General features: G+C 38.6%; 1 protein-coding gene across 6 annotated transcripts in view; it reads right to left on the bottom strand.

The window, feature by feature from the left end:
• Positions 1-27,264, bottom strand: part of CTBP1 (C-terminal binding protein 1) — a 430,677-nt gene that overhangs the window by 376,508 nt on the left and 26,905 nt on the right. For 3 of the 6 annotated variants that reach the window (XM_073342801.1, XM_073342803.1, XM_073342814.1), the window contains exons 2-3: positions 22,042-22,148; positions 21,657-21,786 (exon numbers count right to left, since the gene is read on the bottom strand). The exons of 2 other annotated variants lie outside the window; for them this stretch is intronic. The gene's annotated coding sequence lies outside the window, so the exon portion shown is untranslated. The remainder of the gene's footprint in view (positions 1-21,656; positions 21,787-22,041; positions 22,149-27,264) is intronic. One more of the 6 variants, XM_073342802.1, reaches the window with a different exon arrangement.

Here is a 27,264-nt window from a genome sequence, read left to right as displayed (position 1 = left end):
TTTAAGTTCTTCCAGGGGCATCACAGGAGCTCCATTCAGAGAGGCTGCTCAGGTGATATGCGGAACTTGTGCATCTCCTGACTAGCCTGGCCACTTTTAGGACTGTGCTGGACTTCTGCACCCCCACAGCCGCCATAATCTTGCCCAGTTAACTTTCCACACTGAGGGCACTACCGAAGCTCTTGTAGCCCTGGACAAAATCCAGCCCTTCTTCAAAGGTCTAAGAGTAGGTTAAGTCAATCATTCATGATCAAATGCAAATATACTGAATGGATTTCTAGTGGGATACACTTGTTTCCACGTGCGTACACCAAACACAAACTTATGCCAAACATTCACCTCAAGACGTTTCCAACCCCTTTTTCACTAATGTTTTGGCAGAAGTTGATATATTATGTTTAAAATATGTATTTTAAATAAATTTAAATTTCACCACAATTTTTTTTAAAAAATGTGCTTCTCTGCAGTTGGAGAGTATAAAAACATCCTTAACAAAAAAGAAATATGGTCAGATTTTGTAGTCTTTAGTCTTGTACAACTCACACTGAAGATAAGGGAAGTTCTATCTGAGTAAAATCTCATATGCAAATCCTTCCTCTGATCATTTGCGGCTCAAGTTTGCCACACTTACATTGACTGGTACCTTATTCCATGAGTAGATACACTTATTTCAGTTGGACTTTGAATGGAGAAAGGAACTTGATGTGAGTAAGAGTGGCAGATTTGGACCAGTATTATTTGATAACAATTCTCTAACAGTTGTTCCCAAGATTCTGCTGGTTCCTAAAGATATTGTCTCATGGACACCTCCCTTCCTATTGGCAATTGTACAAATCATCTCCTCTCCCAATGGTAATCATGTAACCTCCTTACATCAGCTACCGGAGTTTCTTACTTAGAAAAGTAATAGGAGGAAAGTATGTTTACAACTTCAGTGATAAGTGTTTACTCATTTTTGGTAAAAGTTAACCACACCATTGCTTTTGCTTTCTATTATCTCCCCCGGTCCCATCTATTCTGTTTTTACCAGGTGGAAACAAAGTAGAGATCCAGCACTATGTGATCAGCCAGCTGTCTGCAGGCCAGTTGGAAAAAGCTGTGATATGGTGTTTTTCATTTCTTCCTGTCAAAATATTGTGTAGCATTGCTGGGCACTGTTAAACTACTGCATTTCACTTCAGAAATGCCTGTAGTTTAATTCTGGCAGAGTGATTCATTTCTCTGGATGGATGGATATATTTAGTTCAACCTTGCAAAATAGTCATGAAATTTTATTAGCTCAAGCATAAAAAAAAAATTTACTTGCCCTCCCCTACCATGATGAAAAAATAAAATGATAATTTAGTCTCCTTCATGAAAATACAATTATTCACCCCAAGCAAGCAGAATTTTGCAAGGCCAATTTAGAAGTATCTAATACATACAGGTCTCCAAGAGCGACGTTCACCCACTGTGGTTAGTCCCATTAACATGAACAAAACTATTTACGTAAGTAATGTTCACACATCTGAGTAAATGTTGCAGAACCAGGGCAATAATTTATATATAATATTTTACATAAGGTTTGAGAATAAATTCAAATTCTGTGGAATGATGTAATTAGGATCCAACTCACAAGAGACCTGTATGTTTTAATTGTAGCTTCAGGCAACTGGAAAAAACATAATGGCCAAAAATTATGACCCAAATATTCAAAAGAGCACATGCCTAAAAATGGCCACAAGCATTGACTCACATGAGCAACAAATAGGTTTTGTGGTCTGTGTATATGCATACAAAAACATGCAACCAATTATGAAGATTTGGCCCATTTCATCTATACATTTATCTTACTGGCACTAGTTATTCAAGTAAACACTGATGTCTTTCCAAATATATATCCATCTCCCTGTTACAAATTACTTTGCACTAGATTTACTTTAAAAGAAGGAAAATACTACCCAAAATACTTCAAACATTTGAGCTGAGAAATTCTGATTTTAGGCTAGTCCTTATCATACTTGTTCGCGGTAGAAAAGACCTTTTAAGTCATCCCAATACAGGACTGTTCCCTAGAGTGTATTCAGTTGTGATTCATTCCATTGCCTCTTGTTTCTGGGTGTAATAAAAGGGTTACACAGTACAAGCTGCAAATGTGCAAATATCATATAATACACATTTTGGAATTATTGGACCAAAATGTTAAACAGTACAGTACCACAACCAAAACACAACATAAAAATGGAGCAAAATCCTGTATATTTTTTACTTTTAAATCATAGAATCATAGAATATCAGGGTTGGAAGGGACCTCAGGAGGTCATCTAGTCTAACCCCCTGCTCAAAGCAGGACCAATCCCCAACTAAATCATCCCAGCCAGGGCTTTGTCAAGCCTGACCTTAAAAATATCTAAGGAAGGAGATTCCACTACCTCCCTAGATAACGCATTCCAGTGTTTCACCACCCTCCTAGTGAAAAAGTTTTTCATAATATCCAACCTAAACCTCCCCCATTGCAACTTCAGACCATTACTCCTTGTTCTGTCATCAGCTACCACTGAGAACAGTCTAGATCCATCCTCTTTGGAACCCCCTTTCAGGTAGTTGAAAGCAGCCTTCAAATCCCCCCTCATTCTTCTCTTCCGCAGACTAAACAATCCCAGTTCCCTCAGCCTCTCCTCATGAGTTATGTGTTCCAGTCCCCTAATCATTTTTGTTACCCTTCGCTGGACATTTTCCAATTTTTCCACATCCTTCTTGTAGTGTGGGGCCCAAAACTGGACACAGTACTCCAATACTTGTAGTGTGAGGCCTCACCAATGTCGAATCGAGGGGAATGATCACTTCCCTCAATCTGCTGGCAATGCCCCTATGTATACATCCCAAAATGCCATTGGCCTTCTTGGCAACAAGAGCACACTGTTGACTAATATCCAGCTTCTCGCCCACTGTAACCCCTAGGTCCTTTTCTGCAGAACTGCTGCCTAACCATTCGGTCCCTAGTCTGTAGCAGTGCATGGGGTTCTTCTGTCCTAAGTGTAGGACTCTGCACTTGTCCTTGTTGAACCTCATCAGATTTCTTTTGGTCCAATCCTCTAATTTGTCTAGGTCCCTCTGTATCCTATCCCTACCCTCCAGCGTATCTACCTCTCCTCCCAGTTTAGTGTCATCTGCAAACTTGCTGAGGGTGCAATCCACACCATCCTCCAGATCATTAATGAAGATATTGAACAAAACCGGCCCGAGGACCGACCCTTGGGGCACTCCACTTGATACTGGCTGCCAACTAGACATGGAGCCATTGATCACTACCCGTTCAGCCCGACAATCTAGCCAACTTTCTGTCCACCTTATAGTCCATTCATCCAGCCCATACATCTTTAACTTGCTGGCAAGAATACTGTGGGAGATAGTGTCAAAAGATTTGCTAAAGTCAAGGAACAACACGTCCACCGCTTTCCCCTCATCCACAGAGCCAGTTATCTCATCATAGAAGGCAATTAGATTAGTCAGGCATGACTTGCCCTTGGTGAATCCATGCTGACTGTTCTCTCATTGGAGTCTGTTTTTGAAGCTTTTTCGTTGAAGAATTGGAACTTTTAGGTCTGTAATCGAGTGACCAGAGAGATTGACGTGTTCTCCAACTGGTTTTTGAATGTTATAATTCTTGACATTTGATTTGTGTCCATTTATTCTTTTACATAGAGACTGTCCAGTTTGACCAATGTACATGGCAGAGGGGCATTGCTGGCACATTATGGCATTTATCACATTGGTAGATGTGCAGGTGAACTAGCCTCTGATAGTGTGGCTGATGTGATTAGGCCCTTTAATGGTGTCCCCTGAATAGATATGTGGGCACAGTTGGCAACGCGCTTTGTTGCAAGGATAGGTTCCTGGGTTAGTGGTTCTGTTGTGTGTTGTGTTGTGTGGTTGCTGGTGAGTATTTGCTTCAGGTGGTGGGGCTGTCTGTAGGCAAAGACTGGCCTGTCTCTCAAGATCTGTGAGAGTGATGGGTCGTCCTTCACGATAGGTTGTAGATCCTTGATGATGCGCTGGAGAGGTTTTAGTTGGGGGCTGAAGGTGATGGCTAGTGGCGTTCTGTTATTATCTTTGTTGGGCCTGTCCTGTAGTAGGTGACTTCTGGGTACTCTTCTGGCTCTGTCAATCTTTCTTCACTTCAGCAGGTGGGTATTGTAGTTGTAAGAATGCTTGATAGAGATCTTGCAGGTGTTTGTCTCTGTCTGAGAGGTTGGAGCAAATGCGGTTGTATTGTAGAGCTTGGCTGTAGACAATGGGTCGTGTGGTAGAAAATATTGAAAAAGCAGTATGACTTGCCCCATAACCTCAGCCGTGCAGAACACAATGCCATCCACAGCCTCAGAAACAACTCTGACATCATAATCAAAAAGGCTGACAAAGGAGGTGCTGTTGTCATCATGAATAGGTCGGAATATGAACAAGAGGCTGCTAGGCAGCTCTCCAACACCACTTCCTACAAGCCATTACCCTCTGATTCCACCGAGGGTTACCAAAAGAAACTACACCATTTGCTCAAAAAACTCCCCGAAAAAGCACAAGAACAAATCCGCACAGACACACCCCTGGAACCCCTGGGGTATTCTACCTGCTACCAAGTTCCATAAACCTGGAAATCCTGGACGCCCCATCATCTCAGGCATTGGCACCCTGACAGCAGGATTGTCTGGCTATGTAGATTCCCTCCTCAGGCCCTACGCTACCAGCACTCCCAGCTGTCTTTGAGACACCACTGGTGTTCTTCCTGAAAACACCATCCTGGCCACTATGGATGTAGAAGCTCTCTACACCCACATTCCACTCAAAGATGGACTACAAGCCATCAGGAACAGTATCCCCGATAATGTCACGGCAAACCTGGTGGCTGAACTTTGTGACTTTCATAGAATCATAGAATCATAGAATATCAGGGTTGGAAGGGACCCCAGAAGGTCATCTAGTCCAATTCCCAGTTAAATCATCCCAGCCAGGGCTTTGTCAAGCCTGACCTTAAAAACCTCTAAGGAAGGAGATTCTACCACCTCCCTAGGTAACGCATTCCAGTGTTTCACCACCCTCTTAGTGAAAAAGTTTTTCCTAATATCCAATCTAAACCTCCCCCACTGCAACTTGAGACCATTACTCCTCGTTCTGTCATCTGCTACCATTGAGAACAGTCTAGAGCCATCCTCTTTGGAACCCCCTTTCAGGTAGTTGAAAGCAGCTATCAAATCCCCCCTCATTCTTCTCTTCTGCAGGCTAAACAAGCCCAGCTCCCTCAGCCTCTCCTCATAAGTCATGTGTTCCAGTCCCCTAATCATTTTTGTTGCCCTTCGCTGGACTCTCTCCAATTTATCCACATCCTTCTTGAAGCGTGGGGCCCAAAACTGGACACAGTACTCCAGATGAGGCCTCACCAATGTCGAATGTCGAGGACTTTGTCCTCGCCCATAACTATTTCACATTTGGGGACAATGTATACCTTCAAATCAGCGGCGCTGCTATGGGTACCCGCATGGCCCCACAGAATGCCAACATTTTTATGGCTGACTTAGAACAACGCTTCCTCAGCTCTCGTCCCCTAACGCCCCTGCTCTACATTGATGACATCTGCATCATCTGGACCCATGGAAAAGAAGCCCTTGAGGAATTCCACCATGATTTCAACAATTTCCATCCCAACATCAACCTCAGCCTGGTCCAGTCCACACAAGAGATCCACTTCCTGGAAACTACAGTGCTAATAAGGGATAGTCACATAAACACCACCCTATACCGGAAACTGTTTCCCCATGGTTATTCCCCCCATTCCTCAAACGTTCTTGTCAACTACTGGAAATGACCCACCCTGATTAATCACTACAAAAGGTTTTTTTGCCCCCGCTCTCCTGCTGGTGATAGCTCACCTTAAGTGATCACTCTTGTTATAGTGTGTATGGTAACACCCATTGTTTCATGTTCTCTACGTATATAAATCTTCCCACTGTATTTTCCACTGAATGCATCCAATGAAATGAGCTGTAGCTCACGAAAGCTTATGCTCAAATAAATTAGTTAGTCTCTAAGGTGCCACAAGTACTCCTTTTCTTTTTGCAAATACAGACTAACATGGCTGCTACTCTGAAACCATTCTTTAGGAAGAACTCTACACAGAATATGCTTCTCTTATACTCTAATGGTAAGATTTTCAATGAGTTTAAGGAAGTTAGGTGCTCAACTCTCACTGAAAGTCCATGGGACTCTAGCACCTTATTCTCTTAGGTGCTTTTGAAATTCTCATCTAAAGTTATATTAGTAGTACATATTTTAATCTTTAGCTACATACAAAGTGAAGGCACTCATACATTTCTTCCTTCTCTCTCTATTAAGTTACTAAACTAAATAAACTATATTTGTCAAAAAAGCACAGAACACAGGGGAGTACAATAAACCATAGTAATGGAGAATTAATGCCCATCTGTAAAAATATAGTTTGGAGATCTAGTATGAGAGGGTAACCAAGAACAGGATTTATATTTCTGTGCTTTGCAGTATCTCAAGTCCGGATATAACTGAAGTATTGCTAAACATACTTAGGATTACCTGAATAAAGTCAGTAAGAATTTTGCATAACCATGAGATAAACTTCCTCCACAATCAATGGTTAGCAATATTCACTGTGTCCACAATTTCACCCTCTTACAGGTGGTAAACAGAATAAATAGAAGTTACATTTTATCCTGTTTTATCATCACCAATTTCATTTGGTGTAAAATGGCAAAACCGCACATTTGAAAAACAAACATTAAGAAGTTACTGTGCTGTTATATCATTTTCTGTTTTTTATTTCCTCATTGTTTATTGCTAGGGGACATTAGATTATGTCATAAGAAAAACCTGTAACTTAAAGTGGAACGTAATATAGCAGGGAAAAATGAATACAAGAAACAAGATGACTCTGCTTCCATGAACATATTACTAGTAATGAAAAAAAGTGGGAAGACAAATGCAGAAGATATATAAGCAGAACTATCTCCATATATTTAGTAAGTTGCCCATGAGGCATCATTAGGTGTTTAAATAATAAATATATAATATTTTATATAATAAATATATAAATATAATTATTTATATAATAAATATATAAATAATGAATAATAAAGCTTAGATAAAATGTTAGAAATGATAGTTAAACATTTTTTGAGTTTATACTGCTGTCCCTATTTACTTTTTGTACACATTTTGTTTCTCTCTATTGGTTCTCAACTGTAATTATATTATCTGCAGTCATGTGGAGACATTACATTTCTGGGCACGACAGAAAAATGTAAGATAAACAAACTAGGACAATCTGTCTAACTATTTTTGCTACTGATGTTATTTCCACTAGACTAGCATAGTGGATGGATCATTCAGCAAGAAATCAGTTAACATTAGGAGCATGACTTCAATGCGCTTTGGATCATGCTCTATGGTAATATTTGTCCTGGTACTCTTGTTAGTACTCTGCAACCTCTACGAGACAACCATAAAGTACACTACAATGACGAAAAAACAAAAACAAACCTGAAACAAGCAAGAGTCGCCATTACAAAGTAGTTACGTGCCAATTGTTACCATACAGTAGTATCTGAGATTTCCTTTTTAAGTATAGGGGAAAACTTTGGTAAAGTATATGTGGTAACTGTATAGCAATAGTTAGCAAATGTAGACATTTTTAAAATTGATTCTATTATGTCTATACATACATAGTAAGAAAGACAAGGTGGGTGAAGTAATATTTTACTGGACCAACTTCCATTGGTGAAAGAGACAACCTTTTGAGCTTACATGGAGCTCTGAAAAAGGTCTGAAGAAGACCTCTGTGTAAGCTCAAAAGATTGTCTCTTTCATCAACGGGTCCAATAAAAGATATTATCTCATCCACTTTGTCTCAAATATCCTGGGACCAACATGGCTATAACAAGACTTACATATAATATTTGAAAACTTGGGGTATTTGTAGGTGTCTGCCACACACCACCAAGTCACACTAGGATATAGAATGACTGGTGCCTTAAGCACCTATCTATAATGTGTAGGAAAAAAGGCTGTGTGATCATGTCAGACTTCAGTCAGAGTGACACATTCTGGAGGTCTCATGCTGCCAGCAGGCAAACATCCTTGGAATTTCTAATTATTACACATGAAAATTTCCTATCTCAAAAAGTGCTGCATCCAACAAATGGGAATTCTGTAGTAGACCTTGTATTGAGAAATAGAGGAACTGATCACAGAAATTAGTGGTAGCTTAGGTACAAGTGATCATGATTTGATCACATTTATAACGTGCAAACAAAATAAAGTCCAGACCAGTGATATATATACTTGGTGCTTTAAAAGAGCCAATTTCATAAAACTGAAAACAATTATGAGCTAAATGAAAAGGAAAGAAGAATTTAATCATTAATGTGAATGATAATTCAGAATTATTTAAGAACACTTTACTAGATGCCCACAAAGCACAATACTACAATTGAGGGGAAAGGGTCATTCATTAACAAAAAAAAAAAAAAAAAAAAACTTTATTTAGAAAGTGAAGCAGCTATAAAGAAATAAAATACAACCAATGGAAGAAAGGGGAAGTTGACAGTAATGAATATAAATTAGGAGCTAGTAACTGTAGAAAATTGTTAAGGGAAGCAAAGGGACACAGGGAGAACTCTATGGCCAGCAGAGTTAGAGACAATAATAAGGAGTTTTTAAAGTATATTAGGAGCACAACAAAAAATCCTGACAATGGTATTGGTCCCTTACTAGATAGAAATGGTAGAATTATCAGTAATAATGCAGAAAATGTTAAATAAATATTTCTGCTCTGTATTTTAGAAAAAAGTAGATGATGTAGTCATATAATATGATGACGCTCTTTCCATTCCACTAGCAGTCTCAGGAGGATGCTGGACAGAAGCTACTAAAATTAAACATTTTTAAATCAGGTCCAGATAACTTGCATCCAAGAATTTTAAAACAACTGGCTGAGGAGCTTGCTGCACCATTAATGCTGATTTTCATTAAATCTTGGAACATCAGAGAAGTTCCAGAAGACTAGAAGAAAGATAATGTTCCAATATTTTAAAAAGTGATGACCTGGGAAAGTGTAGTCCTGTCAGCCAGATACTGATCCCAGGAAAAATAATGGAATGTCTGATATAAAACTCTTAATAAAGAATTGAAGGAGGCTAATTTAATTAATGCCAATCAACACAGGTTTATGCAAAATAGAACCTGTCAAACTAATCTGATTTTTTTTATGATATTATAAAATTTGGTAGATTAATGGTAACAGTGCGGATGTAATAAATTTAGACTTCTGTAAGGCATCTGACTTGGTCCCACGTGATATTTTGATTAAAAAATAGAATATAAAATTAACGTCACACATTAAATGGATTAACAAGCTGGCTAACTGATGGGTGTCAAAATGTAATTGTAAATGGAGAATCTTCGATTGGGTGCATTTCTACTGGAGTCCCACAGGGATCTGTTCTTGGTCCTATGCTATTTAACATTTTTCATGAATGGCCTGAGAAAAAACAAAATGATCACTGAAAGTTTTCTGATGACACAAAAATTGGGGAAGCATAAATAATGAAGAGGACAAGTCACAGATACAGAGCGATCTGGATAGGTTGGTAAGCTGGACACAAGCCAACAATATGCATTTTAATACAGAGAACTGTATATATGCATCTAGGAACAAAGAATACAGGTCATACTTCAAAGATTTGGGTGTGGGGGGGGTCTCTATCCTGGGCGGGGGGGGGGGGGGTGGATAATCAGCTGAACATGAACTTCCAAAACAATGCTGTGGTCTAAAGGGCTAATGCGATTCTTGGATGGATAAACAAAGGAATCTTGAGAGATTTTTTTTTTACTTCTATATTTGGCACTGGTGTGAAAGCTACTGGAATACAGTGTCCAATTCTGGTGCCCATAATTCAGAAAGGATGTTGATACATTGAAGAGGGTTTAGAGACGAGGCACAAGAATGATGAAAGGATTAGAAAACCTGCCTTATCGTGAGAGACTCAAAGTGCTCAATCTATTTATCGTAACATAGAGAAGGTTAAGGAGGTGACTTGATCATAGTCTATAAGTATCTACAGAGGCAACAAATACTTGCTAATGGGCTCTTCAGTCCAGTAGAGAAAGGTATAGCATGATCTAATGGCTGGAAGTTGAAGCTAGACAAATTCAGAGTGGAAATAAGGCATACATTTTCAACAGCGAGAGTAACTCATCATTAGAACAATTTACCAATGGTTGTGGTGGATTCTCTGTCACTGGCAATTTTTAAATTAAGACTGAATGTTTTTTCTAAAAAGATATGCTCAAGAAATTTTGGGAAGTTCTCTGGCCTATGTTATACAGATGTCAGACTAGATGATCACAATAGTCCCTTCTGGCCTTGTAATCAATGAACCAGGCTCCAAGCAGGAAACCTAGAGACTACAGATCCCCTCTCCCAGACCCAGTCACCTGTAGCTGCCTCCCACCATAGTCTGTTGAGTTCCCAGCAAGCTAACCATAGCTTGCCAAAATTGGCGTATCATTTGTAGCCAGCATCACAAGATATTTTACTTGCCAGACATGCTAAAGATTCATATATCCCTGCTTGTTTCAACCACCATTCCAGAGGAAATGTGTCCATGCTGATGATGGATTCTGCTCGATAATGATCCAAAGCAGTTCAGACCGAAGCATGTTCATTTTCATCACCTCAGTCAGATGCCACCAGCAGAGGGTTGATTTTCTTTTTTGGTGGTTCAGGTTCTGTAGTTTCCACATTGGCCTTTTGTTCTTTTAAGACTTCTGAAAGCACGCTCTATACCTCCTCCCTCTCAGATTTTGGAAGGCACTTCAGATTCTTAAACCTTGTGTTTTGTGCTGTGGCTATCATTAGAAATCTCATATGGTACCTTTTTTGAATGTTGTCAAATCTTCAGTTTAAAAGCGAACAATATACGCTGAGACAATCCAAGATGGCTATAACATGAAATATATGGCAGAATGCGGGTAAAACAGAGCAGGAGACATACAATTCTTCCCCAAGAAGTTCAGACACAAACTTAATAAATGCATTTTTTTTTAAAAAAAGTGTCATCAATATGGAAGGATGTCCTCTGGAATGGTGGCCAAAGCATGAAGGGGCATATGAATGTTTAGCATATTTAGCACATAAATACCTTGCAATGCCGGCTACAAAAAGTAGCATGCGAATGCCTGTTCTCACTTTCAGGTGACATTGTAAATAAGAAGCGGGCAGCATTGTCTCCCGTAAATGTAAACAAACTTGTTTGTCTCATCAATTGGCTGAACAAGAAGTAGGACTGGGTAGACCTGTAGGTGAGAAAGTTTAACATTGTTTTGTTTGTGTGTGCAGTTATCTAACAGTCGTGTGCAGTTGTGTAAAAAAAAAATCTATATTTGTAAATTGCACTTTCACGATAAAGAGATTGCACTACAGTACTTGTATTAGATAAATTGAAAAATACTATTTCTTTTGTTTTTTTACAGTGCTAATATTTGTAATAAAAAAAATAAAGTGAGCATTGTACACTTTGTATTCTGTGTTGTAATTGAAATCAATATATTTGAAAATGTAGAAAACATCCAAAATATTTAACTAAATGGTATTATTGTTTAACAGCACGATTAATTGCGCAATTAATCGTGATTATTTTTAATAGTTTGACAGCCCTAATTTTATTTAAAAAATACAAAGAGGGGCTCTCTCTTTCCCATTTAGCTGTTTCTTCCAAACCCTCCAGCATAAATACAGACAAGAGAGATACTTCCTTGTACTAATATGTTTGGGCTGATACAATAAGGTATTTAATGCAACTGCCTTATATTGGTAAATAAAAAACAAACAACCAGAAGACAATGTCTAATATTAACTAGAAGTAAAACTCAAACAAAAACAGAAGTGGAATTTTGGCCTGAAAAAATAGATTAGATGGATAGATATAGATATAACAGGTAAGATATTACACTTCACCAAGTTTCCCTAAATCAATTAAGACACGTGAAATTTTACATCAATAAGTAGCATAAGCAGGCCTTGAAAAATCCACTTGCCCAGCGCAAGTAGAAATCTTCCATAGGTAACAGAGGAACAGCCGTGTTAGTCTGTATTCGCAAAAAGAAAAGGAGTACTTGTGGCACCTTAGAGACTAACCAATTTATTTGAGCATGAGCTTTCGTGAGCTACAGCTCACTTCATCAGATGTTTACCGTGGAAACTGCAGCAGACTTTATATACACACAGAAATTTCATGATTTCTGTGTGTATATAAAGTCTGCTGCAGTTTCCACGGTAAACATCTGATGAAGTGAGCTGTAGCTCACGAAAGCTCATGCTCAAATAAATTGGTTAGTCTCTAAGGTGCCACAAGTACTCCTTTTCTTTTTCCATAGGTAAGTGCTTCTTTATGTTTTGCTGAATCTAAGTTTTTAGTGTAAAAAACCAACAAAACAAAAAAGGTTTTGAGCTCTATGGTTGAGAAAAATACCTTTCAAATGTGAACCAAAAATAATCTGTAAAGTGATATCTTCCCAAGTCTGCAGAGGAACAGCTTAATTGCTACCATTCTTAGGGAGTTGGAGGGCAACTGCTACTGTTAGGGTACCCAACGTACAAGGCGCAGCCGGGCATAGTTTGAAGCAGGATGCCCTAGCATAGGGCTGTCCTCCCACCCCTCCCACCATCTGAAGCAGGGGAGGCTATGAAAGTTACTGCTATTTGGAGCGGGGACCCAAGTGAGACCAACTATCCCAGCAGAAGGCTTTGTATGGCAAAGGACTTCAGACATTGCAGAAAAGGATTCTGGAGGGTGCTGCCTCTAAGCAGAACCGTCTGTTGAGGAGTGGTAGTATGGACATTCACACACAGGACCCTCTGCCTGGGTGGCAGGAGGGGCCCACATGCAGAGTCCTCTCTGCCAGGGTGGCAAAAGAGGTCCAACTCAGACTTCTCTGCCTGGTAAGGTAGTGTTGGCAGGGGCAGGCAGACCAGCACTTGTGGTCTTCAGGCTGGCCAGACCATCCCTAAACTAGAGCCCACTTTTCCCTCATTTTGGACAGGCTAGGATCTGGTCCTGGAGGAGACAATCCTCACCCTGCCCCTTTTTTCTCCCCTCCCCCCCGCAGAAGGCTCCATTTGTGGGGCCAGCATAAACTGATTTATTAGGGAGAGGATTTTCAGTATTTGATAGGAGTGCTGCAGAATTAATTGATTTATTGGACTCTGGTAGCCTTGCATACACTGGGTTTGTTTTTTTTTTGAGGGGATAGGGTCAGCCCAGCATTAGTTATTGGTGGAATGGGCAGCATTAAGTTAGAGAGAGAATGGGGGGAGGAAAGAGAGGATTAACTGCGGAGTAAGAGTTCAGCCACTGGTAGACATGGGTTTTAGGGTCCAAGTAGTGGGGAGCGCCTGACTAGCAGTAGACTGGTCGTCCTGGCTCAGGTTTAGAGTGTCCCTTGGGGGCCCAATGTATTTTGGTCTGAGGAGCTGAGCTTCATCATATTCCCGCCCCCCAAGCAGGATCCAAGTATCCACATTTCTCCTGAATATTTTTTTAAACTTAGAAGCAGTTATTTCACTTGAACAATATATTTAACAGAAGCTGAATAATAGAACAGCTAAGAGCTTGTCTGACCCAGTTCTGCAGTGATCTGTCCTACTTTCCCAAATACCAATCTATTCCCCTTTTCAGAACTACCCTCACCTTATGACTGCCCCCAATTTCAGCACTGACAAAACTACATCATAGAACAAAACGAAAGGAACACAAGGCATAAAACACTTATTGCCATGATTATATTTTTCTTCTACAGTGTCTATCAGGAGATCTCAATGTGTTACAAATATGAATTAAACCTTTACAACCAAATGAGTTAAGTGATCTATTGGAGAGATCAACTGAACAATGGAAATGCAATCACCTATGGGGTGAATTAAGCAGCACAGCACACTGTACAACAGTATGGAAATAGTTAAATATTCCTTTGCCTAGTCAGGGCACTTACTTGGGTGGGGGGGGCAGCAACCAGATACCAGTCCCTGCTCCAATGAATATTTACATAAAGTGAAACAACTATGTTAGGAGAAATTGAGAGAGATCCACCCCAGCATACTCTATAGCTCAGTGGTTAAGGCCTCTGCAATGTGGGAAATCCACACTTAAATCCCTACTCCAAATCAGGCAGCATGGGGACTGGAACCTGGGTCTCCCACATCCTGACTAAATACTCAGACCATAGGGCTGAAGGGTAACAATGGTGGCAATGGTACCACCACCGCCTCTAGTGTTTTCAAATTACCTTTTAATAGCAAAATAGTTAAATGCCCCATACTCGAAATCAAACATTTAATTTCAGGTCAAATGACATTTTGTTTGACCCACAATGATTTTTTCAGTTGTTCCACCTAGACAAACAAAATGCCTCAACCTGAACTTAAATTAGTTTCTCCCCTCACTTCCCTGCCCCACTTTGGCCAGTGGACCACAAAACTGTTTAGTCACACAGCTCTAGTCAGGACCCTATTTTCAAGTATAATCCAAAAGACATCACTTCAAACGCAGCCCAGTGCCCATACCTGGGCACAAGTATGGACTCAAAGCAAAAATGCTACCTACTTCCTGCAACACCTGCATGTTCTTCGGAGGTCTGACAGGATCAGAGCACAAGATGATAGGTTCCAGCGCACACTTTATAAAATAGTCCTCAAATGAATATAAAGGGTTTTGAAAAGCCAACAGCTAAGAAGTTTGACCAATACTGATCCTTGCAGCATCTTTTCCTATTTTATCCTTCAACTGATACTTTCTAGTTTGCTGTTTCCCTAAGATATAATCCTCTTTCAGTTTTCATTCCTGAAGCTCTTCCATCTGTTTTGACTGAATTGCTATATCAATCTTTCTCTGTGTTACAATATCAAAAGATTTCTTGGATAATTTATCAGTCTCTTGTACATGAACTTTGGTCTCTATTCGGCCTCTGACTATTAAGACAGATTTCGTTTAACCTCTCAGCATGAACAATCACATTTTCAGAGTTAAGATATTAATGGATGTAGAAATGGAGATTCTCTGTCCTCAGAGCTTTCGTGAAAATCGACCCACAAAGTAGTGTTCTAGAGCCTAAATTAATTTGACTGATTATAATAATTTTTCTTTTTCACAATGTTTCTTGGTAACAAAAAAATGGCACTGCACACACCACCAGAGATCAAGTTGGACCTGAGAATTTTTCTCTGGATTTTATGTCACCTATAGCAGAAGACATGTTCAGATGGATACTAAGCAAGAAGGATGGAACCAGAGTCACTCTAAATTCAAACAAGTGATTATATTCTCCAGAAACAGTTCTGATTTTTTTAACCTTTAAATAAAGATCACCCCCCACTCCCCCCCCAAAAATCTTGTTTTACCTGAGTTCTGATTCCTTGTGGTGTGTGTGTGTGAGAGAGAGAGAGAGAGAGAAACAACATCTTAGCTAACCAACACTTTACACCCAAATTTACCTCTGCTCCATTTAAACCTGATCCTCTTATTTATTTTAGAATTATATATTATTTACACATATACACATCAGGAAGACCAAATAACTTAAATTTGGTCATAGAGCTTGCTCAAGATATTAATCCCATATAATTAAGGATTTCAGCGGTATTCTAAATCCTCATTTGGAGTCTTTTTCACATTAAAGCCTCAGCAATTTCAAAGGTATGATGAGCTTTACTGTTAAAATGCCAGAGCTTGTCTGGATTTAGAAACTGGAGTACAGTATCTCTGCCACACTACAACTTTTACTGGAGGCAAACACAAACTATCCTTTTGAGCTTTTAAATCAAAGATTTCAAGTGTGACCCTGAATTTTTAGAACTTCTTAGTCTTGATTTGGCCTATTTGAGTTTGGATCGTCAGAGTCCTGTTGCTTGTTCTGCTGAGCCCCCTTCCTAGTTGTGGTCCAGTTTTTAATCTTTTCAGGTCTGTATAACAAATAGCTGAATACAGATATATAGGGCTTGATTTTCAAAACTGGATTTCCATTTTTGTAGGCAATGAATTGTCAAGAAAAAGCATGAATGAACTGCAGGTACTGTTCACTAAAGCAGCAAAATCAGAGCCACACACTATGAAAAAAATCAACCATTGTGAGAACAAAAAGGGAAAAAAAAGTTACAGTATTTTACACTAGAATCCAGAAAGGGCTGTTAAAACTTTGCAAAAAAGTGTTGCTAATGGTGAAAGTTTAAGTTGATATTTCCTTTCTAAATTCCTATTTCAAGAACCCATAACTTGTGTCTCAAAAGGACAGTGGATTAAGATGTGACTAAAATGGACAGTTGATTCCAATTTGATTTTTCGAAGATGTTCAACAGATCACCCAAAACCTCTTTTCAGGTTTCAAGCAAAAAATAATTGTGGGTTTCAGATTTAAAGAGTTGGTTGAAAAACTAAAATATTTTAGATACTTACACCAAGATTCTCATGAATGGGTATGTAGAGTTCTGTACATTCTGAAGACACCAAAAAGAAGTGGCAAAGAAATACCAGTTTACGCAGTAGAACCCACAAGCAGTGGAACTACACTGAAGAATGTGATAGTCTTGTTTCATACTAAATCCATAGTTAAGGCAAGCTGCTTGAAGACCACCATAAGTCCATGAATAACATTTTTATAGTCAGTTGGTCCCATCCCCCTTTTAAAGTAGTCCTGTCTCCTCAAAATAATGTTTCAAATGAAATTATATTAAAATAATTTAATATTACATGGCCATGAGAACACGCTAAATATTTTCTAGCCATTTAAACAGTTACAAATTTTACCCCCAAAAGTTTTCAATCTCAGATCCTTCTTTTTCAACCCTTTACCCTGTCTGGATAGCAAGGTTCACTTAAATATTACTTGTCATGGTGTGAATACCGGGATTGCAAAATGGCTGCCACCTCTGTACTCCACTGCTGCCAGTCCTCACACCAAAATGCAAAAATGACCACTATGTAATAAAAGAAGGCTCTAAACTCAGATTGGTCTTCTTTAAGCAAGAGGCGGGGAAAAAGCATCCTTTAGAAATGAAGGGAGGACAGATTCACTCACTTTTGGTCTAACCTGAGACAGAGACCTAATTTCCCAAAAATAAATAAGTGTAGTAGGTCTATGATCTTCTGTGTCAGATACATCCAGTACTAGAATCTTCCTGGAAGTCCTTATTTTTGGTCCTCCCACAAGTTGAGGTGTCAGCTATTTTGAAAGCTTCTTTTGAAAAGTCAAGCTATGCTGAGGTAAAAACCTGGAGAATAAGTGAGTTGCAGACTAACTTCTAGGGTACATTACCCCTTTAGAGATGTGCCTTGGGATACAGAACTGCTGATTATCACTGATCAAAGAGATTGATCATTTTTGCTGTCATAATGGAAAGAAGTTTAATGCCTGATTGTTCAAAAGCCCTTCGTAAAGAAATGTGTACACTTATAGTACACTATCAATAATGCTACTACTAAGGGCTTGTCCATACAGAGACTTAGTGTGTAGCAAGCCAGGGTGTGAATGTATATCACTCTAGCCTACCACATACTAAGTCACAATGTGGACCCTACTACTGCACATGAGGGAGCTTTTAATGCGCGATAGCAGAGTCCACACGGCCACTTACTGCACAGCAGGCTAGAGTACTATAGATTTACAACCTTGCTTGCTGCAAACTGATTGTGTAGACAAGCCCTAATAAAGGAGCTGTGCTTTCAATCCTTGCAGAGCAAGTAGTAGAAGAATTGCCAACTAGTAATCAGACTGCTTATGTTTACATTCTGAAACTGACATCTGTCAAACAAAAATACATACACAAAAAGAAATAGGAAAAAAAACTGTTTAAATGACAACTATGAAAAATTTCCCATAGGCAGTACTAATATATTTTTTCCATTTATATTTAAATTTACTATTTTTTCCTACATATTTCTAGTTGATTCCACATTTATGTTGTCAAACCTACAAACAATATTTGAAACCTTCTTAAAAAGTCAAAGAAACAGTTTCATGTTAGTAAAACTTAAATTACTTATATCAACTTGCCAGCAGTCATGACATACATTTTATTATTATACATTACATTTATACATTTAAACCCTTATTTTACATTGGTTAGCTCTTTTACGTAAGAACGGCCATACTGGGTCAGACCAATCGTCCATTTAGCCCCATATGCTGTTTTCCGACAGTGGTCAATGCCAGGTGCTTCAGAGGGAACAAACAGAACAGGCAATCGTCGAGTGATCCATTCTGTTGTCCACTCCAAGCTTCTGGCAAACAAAATCTAGGAACACTCAGAGCATGGCGTTGCATCCTTCGCCATCCTGGCTAACAGCCATTGATGGACCTATCCTCCATGAACTTATCTAGTTTTTTTTAACGGTGTTGTAGTCTTAGCCTTCACAACATCCGCTAGCAAAGAATTCAACAGGTTGACTATGCTTTGTGTGAGAAAATACTTCCTTTTGTTTATTTTAAACCAGCTGCCTATTAATTTTATTCGGTGACCCCTAATTCTTGTGTTCTGTGAAGAACAACATTTCCTTATTCACTTTCTCCACATCAGTCAAGTTTTTATAGACCTCTATCATATCCCCTTAGTCGTCTCTTTTCCATGCTGAAAAGTCCCTGTCTTTTTAATATCTCCTCAAATGGAAGCTGTTCCATACCCCAATCATTTTTGTTGTCCTTCTCTGTACCTTGAATTGCATGCAGTATTCAAGACGTGGGCATACCATGGATTTATATAGAGACATTATGATATTTTCTGTCTTATTATCTATCCCTTTCCTAATGGTTCCCAACACTTTGTTAGCTTTTTTGACTGCTGCTGCACATGGAGCAGATGTTTTCAGAGAATTATCCACAATGACTGCAAGATCTTTCTTGAGTGGTAACAGCTAATTTAGATGATGGTAACCCCATCATTTTGTATGTATAATTAGGATTATGTTTTCCAATGTGCATTACTGTGCATTTATAAATATTGAATTTTCTCTGCCATTTTGTTGCCCACAGTTAATAGTACCACATACCACAGTTAGTAGTTCTGCAATTTCATATTCGAGCTCCTTCAGAACTCTTGGGAGAACAACATCTGATTACGGTAACTTATTACTGTTTAATTTATCCATTTGTTCCAAAACCTCCCCTAATGACACCTCAATCTGGGACAGTTCCTCAGATTTGTCACCTAAAAAGACTGGCTCAGGAGTGGGAATCTCCATCATATCCTCAGCCATGAAGACAGATGCAAAGAAATCATTTAGTTTCTCTGCAATGGCCTATCTTCCCTGATTGTTCCTTTAGTACCTTGATTGTCCGGTGGCCCCACTGATAGTTTGGCAGGCTTCCTGCTTCTAATATCCTTAAAAAGAAATTGCTATTACTTTCTGACTCTTTGGCTAGTTGCTCTTCACGTTGTTTTTTTGCCTGCCTAATTATACTTTTACACTTGACTTGCCAGAGTTTATGCTCCTTTCTATTTTCTGCAGTAGGATTTAACTTTAAATTTTTAAAAGTATGTTTTTTTGTCTCTAACCAATTTCTACTTTGTTGTTTAGCCATGGTGGCACTTTTTTGGTCCTCTATGTTTTTAATTTTGGGGTATACATTTAATTTGAGCCTCTATTATGGTGTTTTTTTAAAGTTTCCATGCAGTGTGCAGGCATTTCACTTTTGGGACTGTACCTTTTAATATCTGTTTAACTAGTTTCTCATTTTTGTGTAGTTCCCCTTTCTGAAGTTAATGCTGTGGTGGGCTTCTTTGGTGTTTCCTGTCCACCCTCACAGTAATGTTAAATTTAATTACATTATGGTTGCTATTATCAAGCGGTTCAGCTATAATTTACTTCTTGGACCTGATCCTGAGCTCCACTTAGGATTAACTCAAGAATTGCCTCTCCTCTTGTGGGTTCCAGAACTAGCTGCTCCAAGAAGCAGTCACTTACGGTGCCAAGAAATTTTATCTTTGCATGCACAAAAGCACATTTTTAAAAAGAGAACAGAGTAGCAGACTCTCTATCCAGGATTGCAAATTACCTTCTTCCAGAAACTGATGCCTATAAACTCCAGTATCTAAGAATAATGACAGGTTTCAGAGTAACAGCTGTGTTAGTCTGTATTCGCAAAAAGAAAAGGAGTACTTGTGGCACCTTAGAGACTAACCAATTTATTTGAGCATAAGCTTTCGTGAGCTACAGCTCACTTCATCGGATGCATACTGTATGCATCCGATGAAATGAGCTGTAGCTCACGAAAGCTTATGCTCAAATAAATTGGTTAGTCTCTAAGGTGCCACAAGTACTCCTTTTCTTTTTGAGTATCTAAGAAGGCACTTAAAAGTGATCACAAGTGGTCTCCACAAGTGGTCTCCCTGCCACATGCAGGGGAATGAGACGATTTTAGCTCGGCAAGTAGAATCAGTGGGAAAGTACTTGTACTCAGGAGTTTCACACCAATCAATGTATTGTAAAGCTGCCAGTCAATTTAAAAGAACAATTCAAAAAGAGAAGAATATAGAGTTTAGAAACTAATAACTCATTGGTAATTAGTTTAAAAACTACAACTCATCACCAATGGGCAGTGAGGGTGGGAGACAAACTATAAAGTGAGCGCCCAACATTTAATTTCCTCATTCTGATGGAAAATAAGCACTAATTCAAAAAAAGTAACTCTTTAAAGAAAGATAATTGTGGTCTCAGTAATTGAAGAATAAAGAAAGGATTGAAAGCAAACATGAAAATAAATTTATGCATACTTCAATAAAATAAAATATACTTCAATAAAAAGGTGCTGACCCGGTCAAACTAGGAGTTGTATACAATTTTTTTTAAAGTAATCAACAGTAAAAGGTACAAGTTAAAAACATTTACTAGAAAGAAGAACAGGACAGATTAAAGAATATGGGCAGTATAAAAACCAAAGAGGCCAATGTTGCTGCTAATTCTTATGAGGAATTCCCAATGTCATGGTCCCCAGAGATACCCAAAGTTGTGAGGCACTGCACTACTCCCTGCCATTAGTGTGCAGCAGTCATGTCTGTGCCTGCTGTGGATCATCTCCCGGAAGCCACCAGCCTCTGGCCGCACAAGCACTACTTTCCAGGCGCCCACAGGCCTCACTTTCTGTACAGGAGCGAAAGGTGCACACCAAGCATTCCCTGTAGCGTCAAGCCCCTTATCAACTGAGCACTCACAGAATTACCAGGCCTGCGATTCGCAAGGGAACAGTACACACTAGCTTGTAAGACTAAACTCCATCACTTTGCTGAACACCACAGCACTGAGATCTATTTATAGTGAAAACAAAAATAAGCTTATCAAAGAACAGAGATTCAACTTACAGTGGGTAACAATATTAAAAACAAACGGTTACATAAAATAAAATCATAACAAGCTTTCTAGAGACTAAAAACTTTAACAAGCTACTCTTGTTGAAAGGTGCTCTCTTAATTTTGCTTAGCTTTTTCCAGCATTTTCAGCCAAGCATGTCTGAAATCCCTTTTGCAACGAAGCAAAAATTGCTGCCCTTTTAAGTCCTCAGTGAAGGATGCCAGGGGGTCTTCTCTATTCCCCAAATATAGTAAAACAAACCTCTTAAGTGCACCTCAAGATAAGGCTCTCTTCCCCTGCTGATCTTCTTCTCTTCCTGCTGATTTCTTACTGAAGTTCCGTCTTACAATCCTTCATTTACATTCATCTCAGACTGGTGATAGGAAGCCCACTGTGAATGAGACAATACTTAATTTACATGTAAACAGATGTCTAAACATCTCTGGTCTGACAGAAAACTGGGTTTTCACCTTTGCTGGTGACCAGCCCCCATACTTAGACTTTAACAACATATTTTCAGTCTACATACATAGCTCTTTACACAGTGTCTGTACATACATTTCACAATGATACTGATGACTGGTGAGACACTGGCTTGCACTTGAGGCCTCACATGACATTCTTTGGTGAAATGGAATACACATACCAGAATCAGAAGATTCCTGAACCCTTCTGCACCTCCTTGCAGTTGGCATCAGGAGGTTCTTGTGTGACACCCAAGTACTTCAAATGAGATTTTTACCCAAAAAAGGGCTGCAGAATAAGAAAAATCAAAGTCAGTGAAACAAAGACGTTACCAAAGATTATTCTAAATAAGACAGGATGTTATAACTAAAATAAAAAAGAAAGGTTAGTGATGCAGGCTGTGACTATATATGATGGTAAGGGTAATCTGACAGGAGAGACCTGTTTTTAAAAACAGTTAATTCTCTTTGCCTCTATTTGAGAAAAATGAGAATTTAAGGCAACCTCCATCAGTAAGAATGAAAGGTAAAAACAAACAGGCTTTCGACATGAGGAATGATAAAGTTCTGGTAGAAGACAGATGTACTATGCAAGCCATTTCTCAAATGCAGTTGTACCACAGCTATGTAGAACTAGATACTATTTATCCAAAAGTGTGTGTTTTAAGGCAGAAAAGGCATTATGGTTCTAGATCCCTGTGGACACTGTGGCTCTTGAATATATGTGTGCAATCCATGTAGTGTTAGAGGAGGAAGAGTGTATTAAAGCAGAGGTCAGAATTTAACTCTCACTGAATCTGGTTTTGAATAGTGATGCCACAAAGCTAGTTCCTGAAAAAGTGGAGGGAATCAGCTTAGATGGTTTGGACATGAGTCAAGAAGCTTGGAAGAATGTATAGGAAACAAAGTGCTAAATGAAGAAGAGAAGGGTTGGAAGAACCAAAACTAGATGGAGGTCATACTAAAGAATGTGATTAGCTGCAGTTTGAGGAACTGCTTCAAGACAGACTGGAATGCAGAAGAACTCAAAGAGCTGACCCCATACAGATGACGAAAAAAATGGGGGGGTAGTGGTGAAATGTACAGTCAAGGTTGTGATATTCCCCAGCCTGAAACGATTTTTTTCCCCAAATTGGGAGATAAAAACAAAAGCTGATATCCTGGATCAACACTGAGCAAGCTGGAGTGGTCTTCTAAAAATTGAAAAAAATATATACATATAGCTTGTGCTCTGGGTAGAATGCTTCTATAATTTTGGTGCAACTAACTAGAACACAAAATCCTTCAATGAAAAGGGATTTGGGGTGGAAATCAGGACCTTTAATTTTAAGTGCTAGAAGAGAAAAGGAACTCAGGATTAGGTTTCATCAAGCCATACCTCAGCCTCTTTTTCCTCTTCTGGGCTCAAGATATGGTCTTTGTATTTCAAATTAGTTAAGTTGGCTAAGTAATGGGAAGGTCCCATAGTTTCAATTTGTGCTTGTGTGGTTCTAATTAATAAATTGGAACACCACAGATTTTCTTTGCCACGTCGACAGTGGTGTTACCAATTTGTAATCTGTCAAGATAAAAAAGCCATTTGAGAAGATTTTGGGTAAGTTTAATACTTATGTTTTTGATCCAAGTCCTTCTTGTGAACAGAAGAAATATCAATAAGCTTCTTGTAACTATATATTAATGAGAAAGAGAGAGAGTGTGAATCTTCTTGCAAGCTTCTCCAAGGGCAATTGGGAAATCAATACTTTTTTCAGTCAACCAACCACGAGGCTGATAGCAGTTGCAGAGGCATTTTTGAACTTCCACAATAGGCTTTAGGATTCTGTTTCATATTACTTCTTTCCCAGTGAGGTTTTAATAGCATGCTCAGCATCCATACTTCAGAAGTTTAGGATGACTTCACCTGAGAATCTGTGTCATACTGTTCTCTGGATTCTTACAAGGGACCTTCAGTAGTTTGGATATAATATTCTGCACTTTTCTTTCAGTGTAGAATCACTAGCGTTAAGTTGGGGCACCTTTTCCCCCATAGGGATGCTTGCAGATATTTCAGTCATTCCTCAAATTTAAACCCTCTCCCCCCGCCCAAAAAAACCCACTTTGCTTTAATTTCAATTTTTTGGTTCTTCCTTTAATTTTCTTCCATTTCTTCATTTGCAACACCTAGCAGTCGACCTGAGAGTTTAAAATCCATCTGTAGGGATATATCCAGGACAAAATGCTTCAGTCTTTTCTTTAAATTGCCCATTCTGTGCAATGTTTCACATAACGTTAGCGTAAAAGAGGTTACAACTTTCTTTACAAGTTGAAGTTTTTGCCTTTCAAGTTTTTTTAAATGGCAAAATTGCTGATTGACATTTGCTATTTTTGGGTGTTAGAAAAGAGAGCACTCAGGAATAAAGTAAATGTTGAAGAGAAACAGGAAGGCATCAAAAAGGGACTTAAATTATCATTCTGGCTACATTTTGAAAATGTCTCATTTGCACGATCAGACTCACCAATGTTCTGTTCTTCCACTTTGTCTATTAAAGTTTCATTCAATGGCATATTTAATCTTTAAGAACGAAAAGAAACCAATTTTCTGCACTTACTGAGATGAGCATGTCTCTTTTCAATCTTGTTACTTAACAACTCCTGACAACATTTACAATTTTTCTTTAGATAAATTATCTATTTTCATTACTTCAGTACATTCAGTCACTTGTTTCCTACCACTTCAACTTTTGGCAAGTTGAGTCACATGAATTCATACCCTAGTGCTCGGCAATCAGTAAATGCTATTCACAAGTTTGCAGTATCAATAAGCAGTTTTCACATTTACTAGTTAGAATGAGAAACAATCACCTAGTGAATTAAACCCTGTGAAGACAAACATAAGATGAACTATTAAGTTTTATACAGAGCCATATTGCTGGATGCCCTTGCGCACTTTCAAGAAGTATCTAGATCCCAGCAAACCAATCCTTGAATAATACACAATTTCACCTGCTCACCTCTTCAGCACTCAACACTGGAATCTGCCTAACAGACAAACCCTCTCTCCAATCACTGGCTTCACCCACTCTTCTTCTATAGGCTTCTAGACAGTTTTATAATTTTTATGGTCTCCTAAAAAGGCATAATTCATTACTTCCATAGTAATATTTTAGAATGTTCTTTTAGAAACTAAAATTGTGTTTCTAATATTAAAAAAAAACACTTTCAAATATACCATATTCATGTAAATACTTCCAAGTGACATAAAAGTTCAAAAATGAAACTCCCATTTAATTGTTCCCCTCCCATTTACAAAATATTAAAATGCAAACAAACAAAAACCACCACAAGCCAACACCATCACATTTGTTTTTTTACAATCCTGTAGGAAGTTTTAAGTGCCATTGTAATTTTTTTTTACAAGTCCAAACATAACAAGCTTATAATCCTTGCAATAACAGAATAGTAAAAGAATAGAATATCAAGCCCAGGACTTTTTATATTTTACTTTATAAGAAAAAGCTCTGTTCTAGTAAGCACTTAAACTGAATTCAAACTTATTTATGAGGGAGACAGATTTTAGTTGTAGAAAAGAAAAACAATTAATACATTTGAGATTTAAGTATTTGGTTCTGTAGTTTCCCTGTAGCCATTTCCATACTCGGGATAAAAACCTGGTAGGAGTCAAATTCATGAGTAATCCCAGTACTACAAGGAGGCTTACAACATGCAAAGACATTTTAGAAAAAAAACTCCGTCCAAAATGATTCTCTGTTCCAGCTCCCTTAAAACATTTGGCGCAGGGCACCGGCAAGACAACATAAGCTGTAATTTAAGACTCACTAAGTAACTGTTTATGCAGGTGTCTTTATACACTGTACCAAGTTTCAATTCCAACACAAGAATGGTAACAAAAAATGCTAGGGAAGGGAAAACAATGAGATTTTCCTACTTGTAATTTTATTTTGTTTGAAGTCACTTGATGTCAGTGTGGACCAATGTGCTGTCCGGCATCCCCTTGATTCATCTATCTGCCTGGTCACCAACAGTCACAACTCTTCCTGCAAAGTAGCACTTAGTGGTTGCTGTGTAAGACTGTCTCCAGTCAACTTCAGACATTACTAAATATATTAATTTGTTAATGAACACTGCAATCTTTGCAAATGCTAAACTGAACTATTTTCTGGTCCAAGTTGGAGAGCAATTCAGACTTGTGTATGGTATCAGAGTCCAATCCCAGCAAGGACCAATGTGAATACCTACTCTCACCTTCTGTAAAACACAAGCCATAGAACTTCCGCAAAATAATTCATACGGCAGATCTTTTAGAAAAAACACCCAATCTTGATTTTAAAATTGCCAGTGATTGAGAATCCATCACAACCCTTGGTAAATTGTTCCAGTGGTCAATTATTCTCACTGTTAAAAAATTATGCCTTATTTCCAGTCTGAATTTGGCTAACTTCAACTTCCAGCTATTGGATCATGTTATATCTTCTTCTGCTAGACTAAAGATCCCATTATCAAATATTTGTTCCCCCATGTAGGTACTTAAAGGCTGTAATCAAGCCACCCCTTAGGCTTCTCTTTGTTAAGCTAAATAGATTGAGCTTCTTGACTCTCTCTCTCTCTCTATACAAGGCAAGTTTTCTAACCCTTTAATCATTCTCATGGCTCTGTTCTGAACACTCTCGAATTTATCAATATCCTTCTTGAATATTGCACACCAGAACTGGACACAAAATTCCAGAAGCAGTCACACTAGTGTATAGATATGCAAGCACCCCCTTGGCTTGAAATGGTTTCCATCATATACAGGGTTTACAGTTTTGTTCAGTGGCTTTCAGCACTCTTCCCCCACCCCGCCCACTATAAAAAAAAAAGTGTTCCAGCACCACTGCATTAGTGCCAAATACAGAGGTAAAATAACCTGTCTACTCCTACTGAAGATCCCCCTGGTTATCTATCAAAGGATTACATTTGTCCCTTTTGGCCACAGCATCTTATTGGGAGCTCATGTTCAGCAGACTATCCACACAGGCCCCCAGATCTTTTTCAAAGTCACTGTTTCCCATGATAGAGTTCCCCCATTCTGTAAGTATGGCCTACATTCTTTGTTCCTGGATGCGTACATTTAGCCATATTAAAAAAAAAACACATTGTTTGTTTGTGTCCAGCTTACCAACCTATCCAGATTGCTCTGTATCTGTGACAGACTTCATTATTTACCACTCCCCCAATTTTTGTGTCATCTGCAAACTTTATCAGTGATTATTTTATGTTGTCTTTCAGGTCATTGATAAAAAATGTTAAATAGCACAGGGCCAGCCACCTATCCTTGCAGGACCCTACTAGAAGCACACCCGCTCAATGATGATTCCCCATTTACAATTACATTTTGAGACCTAGAAATTAGCAAACTTTTAATCCAT

Source organism: Lepidochelys kempii, chromosome 4 (genome assembly GCF_965140265.1).
Source record: "Lepidochelys kempii isolate rLepKem1 chromosome 4, rLepKem1.hap2, whole genome shotgun sequence".
In the NCBI taxonomy this organism is placed as follows: domain Eukaryota; kingdom Metazoa; phylum Chordata; order Testudines; family Cheloniidae; genus Lepidochelys; species Lepidochelys kempii.
The sequence above is the reverse complement of the archived record's forward strand: the minus strand, read 5'-3'. Positions and strand labels throughout refer to the sequence as shown.